The sequence below is a fragment of the Mus caroli genome, unplaced genomic scaffold (genome assembly GCF_900094665.2).
Source record: "Mus caroli unplaced genomic scaffold, CAROLI_EIJ_v1.1 scaffold_14040_1, whole genome shotgun sequence".
Classification (NCBI taxonomy): domain Eukaryota; kingdom Metazoa; phylum Chordata; class Mammalia; order Rodentia; family Muridae; genus Mus; species Mus caroli.
The window spans coordinates 13,483-18,287 of NW_018388551.1; positions in this window are offsets into that span (position 1 = coordinate 13,483).

The window sequence follows — 4,805 nt, forward strand, 5'->3', positions numbered from 1 at the left end:
CATTATTTCACATCATTTTCAGTTTCACATACTTACAACTGTAAAAAACACCATTATAGGGAGGTTTTAAAAAATAAAAGGGATGTTGGGTAGGTTTAATTTGCAGCATAAATTCAAAACAATCTAAAGAAGACTCCTAACAGGAAAGCTGATTCCAAAGTATTTTGTTTGTTTGTTTTAAGTTGCATTCACTTGGCTGTAAATTCATGATGTTGGGTGTTTGTTTTAAACAGTTGAGTGATACTTCATTGTATAAATGGACCCCATTTTTTGTTTATCCATTCTACAGTTGAGGTACCTCTTAGTTGTTTCCAGTTTCTGGCTAGGATGAATAAATGTGCTATGAACCTAGTTGAGCAAATGTCCCTGAGGTAGGGAGGAGCACCTTTTGGATAGATTCCCAAGAGCAGTATAGCTGGGTTTTGGGTAGATGGATTCTCAGTGTTCTGAGGAACCACGATTCTGAGGAAATACTGATCTCTATAGTGATGGTATTAGTTTGTATCCCACGATTCTGAGGAAATACTGATCTCTATAGAGATGGTATTAGTTTGTACCCACAAGGAGTTGGGGTTTGTTCCCCTTTCTCCACATTCTTGCCAGCATGAGCTGTCACTTGTATTATTGATCTCAACCCTTCTGACATGTACAAGATAGATGCTCAAAGTAATTTTGATTTGTATTCCCCTCATGGCTAAGATGGCGATGATTTCATTAGGTATTTCTCATTAGGTATTTGAGACTCTGTTGAGAATTCTCTGTTTTCATCTATACCACATTATAAATTGAACTTTTTGCTTTGGATAGTCTAGTTTCTTGAGGTTGTTATATATTTTGTATATTAGGCCTCTATAATATGTGAATTTGGGTAAAAAAAATGCTTCCCATTCCTTAGACAGCCTTTATGTCCAATTGACCAGGTTTTTGCCACTTTTAATCTATTTTGTTTTATTGGCAAAGAGGAGAAACAGAATACACAGGATGAGTATTGGCCTGTAATTTCTTAATTTTTTTTATTATAGTCTTGTACTTCATTTTAAAAAGACTTATATATACATCTATCTGTCTTTTGGTCTCTATTTGTGGTGCTATCTACATTGTGTGATGTTATTCACTATAATCTAATTATATTGTTTCTCTGGAAAATAGTAGACCTTTACCTATTTTTGTCTTCTGAAAATTTACTATCAGTTTTTTGAGTTTTTGATAGTTGGGAAACAGTTTTAGGTTCCTCTTCTTGATCCTGAAGGCTTGCCTCTCCTCATTTTTGGCAACTCTGTTTTCCTGTTGATGCAATCAGCAATTTTTAGGGTTTTGATAACTTAAGTGATTGATATGGTTAACACATTAAATTTGGCTTTTTAAACCTTTCTGATATATTATTGTCTGTGTGTCCTAATTAGCTTAAGTTGTCTACATTTTGGAGCTTACAGTCATCTCTCATTAAAATGCCCTCATTAAAATGGCAGGATGCTGTGTCTGTGAGAGATTGTGTTGTGTGATGTTTGATGTGGGAAGGAAGGCTCTTCCACTGAGGGTGGCAGGATCCCTAAGCTAGTGGGCCTGGGCTACATAAGAGAGCTAACTGAGCATGAGACAGTGACCAAGCAAGAGGGCCAGGCAGGAAACAATGTTCATCCATGGTTTTTGCCTTATTTTCTTGAAGCTTGAGGTTCTATCCTAAGCTCCCAAAATGATGGAGTATGATCTGACAGGACCAAACAAGTGAACCTGTTCATTACCTGAGATGCTTTTGTTAGAGGATTCAATCAAAGTAGCAGAGTAGTGAGTCAGAACTAAGAAAAGAAAAAGAAAAGGCACATAAAGTGATTTTGTTGCGGACAGGAACTGCACATGTTCTCCTTTAGAGGAATGTGGGAGATATCAGGACTTGAGATGGCAAACAGCATAGAAAGCTGTACTTAATTGGGTGTTGTACCATCTGGAAGATTGGAGTATTGCAAGTAATGCAGTTGAGGTCATAGGATTTTAGTTGAAAATGGACTGCATGAAAAATTTAACTAGAGGTGATTTGTGTGGTAATTTGACCCCAAATCTTTCTTATTCTTCCCATGCTCTTACAAATTGAGAAAGGCAGAATTAAAAGATATTGAATCTGTTGGATGATTATTTCCAGTAATTCACTCAGGACTACAATGAGGAAAACAACAACAACAACAAGTTGGGCAGAAATAAATGCAGTCTGTGGCTTGTAGAGAAAAACAACATTGGGTAGTTTCAAATGGCAGCCAAATGCTGAGANAGGCCTGAATTCAGGATTGAAAGCCAGGAAGGTGTCCTAAGGAAAACACACCCTCCTGCTAAGCCTTTAATGAATGGAAACGGGGGTGAGGTGGAGGGGTAGGTAGGCTAAGTGATTCCTAGTCTGGAATTCCGGGAAGGAGCTTCATAGAAAACCTGCTACAACTGTGGTCCAAGCATGGCAGAGTCCATCCAAACGTAGAATCCAAACTTAAAAGGAGCACCCAAGTTCTGGAAATAAGAAAGATGTAAAATGTAAGGTCATGGATTCTTCCCTTGTGGTTTCTGTTCAGCACTGTTCCAGCCATCTTTGTTTGCCAGAGTAAGAGCCCCAGTGAGGGAGGAAACTGAGAGAGTGCATTGAATGAACCTGTGAGGATGAAGCCTGAGTTGCATTTTGAGACCACAAGATGTTGAGATACCTAAGCTATGAGACACCTGCCATGGAGAGCTGCATGTAAAGAGTGCAAGTAAATACACTGATAGATGTATGAGAAGTTTCATGGATAGGGCCATCTATGCCTTTTGAAACTGAGGCCCCTTGTGTCTGAGATAGTTATATGATGTGGTGTTTGTACTGCTGGGTTTCGTGCCTTGGTCCATTCTTCCCTCACTATGTACACATTCCTCTCTATTGGAATGCCCCTTACCTAAGGGGCATTCTGTGCTTTTGTATGTAATATAATAACTTGACTTTTGATTTTACAAGATGTAACAATCAAGAATATCAGAAGAATGCATGGAGAGATGCCTCAACGGTTAAGAGAACTGGCTGCTTACTCTTTCAGAGGTCCCGAGTTCAATTCTCAGCAACCACATGGTGGCTCACGACCATCTGTAATGGGATCTGATGCCCTCTTCTGGCGTTTCTGAAGACAGCTACAGTGTACTTACATGAATGAAATAAATAAATCTTGGGAAAAAAAAAAGTGTCCTAAGAGACTTTGCTACATTTGAAGAATGCATGGGCTGCTGCAGACTGTTAGGGTCATTGAANTTAAACTGTGTACATTTTCAACATGGATGACCATGATCAGAATGTAGTTGTTTGAGTGAAAAAGCTCACAGATAGAGTGATGTCTTTGAACACTTGTTTCTTTTTGTGGATTTCTTTGGGAGAGCTTAGAATTTTAGGGTCCAAGAATCACTTAAGGAAGAANCCCCCAACTCAAGTAGTATACAAAATTGTTTTATTCTGCAGAATTCTATCATGCAGGGGTTTACCATTCACTAGGATGGAGGAAGACACTTAGGCTTTGCAAGCTCAATTTAAAGACAGTTTGGGGAATTCCAGGAAGAAGTAGGTGAAGTTTATTCTGATTGGTTGGCTCAGTTTCCAGGTGTATGGGTGTCTTTGGGATTGGTTAAGGTCCTGGGATATTTTGGGGAATTTCCATAACCAATGCTGACTAAGTATTCTTGGTTTAGGCTTGGCTCAGGCCTGGTGGCAGGTGCAGCTCCTNGAAGCTCCTGATTGTCTGTGAGGGTGGTTTTCCTAGAATTGACTTGTTTGGACTTTTCCAGTTCTAGGAAACAGCAACTTAGACCTAGTCTCCCAAACTGTCAGTTTGCAGCCTGTCATGCAGTCAGCCTGGCTCTGGCCAAGTCAGTCTTCTCAATCTTTTGAAGGAGGAAACTTTCTAGATTGCTTATTGGGGATGAAATTTGAATGTCTATAGACTCAACCCATTTCCTTTGTGTGTGCGTGTGCACGTGCGCTTGTGCGTGTCTACTGTGTTGTGATTGGACCTGATTAGTCAGCTTCCTTCTTATGTTGTCTTGCCTTCACCATTATAGACTATCCGTAAATCACATAAGATGAAGTTGAAGGAATTGTTATTCAGTGCTAAGCTATTTTGCAAGCCTATTTTATATTTTATAATTTAAATTTTGTTGTTTTTGTCTTTCAGGACAATGTTTCTTTGTGTAGCCCCAGCTGTCCTGAAAGTAGGTGTGTAGAACATGCACCCTCAAACTTAAAAGTCCACCTGACTCTGGCTATAGAGTGCTGGGATTAGATGTGGGCCAACATGTGAAAGAGGAAAATTACTGAACACCTGAACTGTTCCTGAACTCTCTTACCCCTCCCATCCAGAGACTGTTCTCGGAACACTCCTGAACTTTTTACCCCAAGGTACCCCCTCCCAAATGAGAACGGTTCCAGGAGCATTTCTGAGATAAGGGTCTCCTGGAACGAACTCAGTCCAACCCCTCCCAACTAAAGACTATGCCAGGAACATTTTTGAGATAGGGGCCTCCTGGTACTACCCCAAGATGTTCCAATAGATCGAGTACATTGCCAAGATATAGGACACGACCCCTTGGTTACGTAAAGCACCTTAGAAAATCCCTTGGCAGAACCTCTTGGTGACGTAAATTTGTACTTTCTCCACCCTGTTCCCCCCTTGCCCTTTTCTTATAAAAGCCTGTGAAAATTTGGGCTGGGTGCCGAATCTCCTCTGCACCATGCTTGGTGCATGGGGTTCGGCCCCAGAGCCTCTGGTATATGTGCTTTTTATGTGCTTTCTTGTTGTTGCTGTATT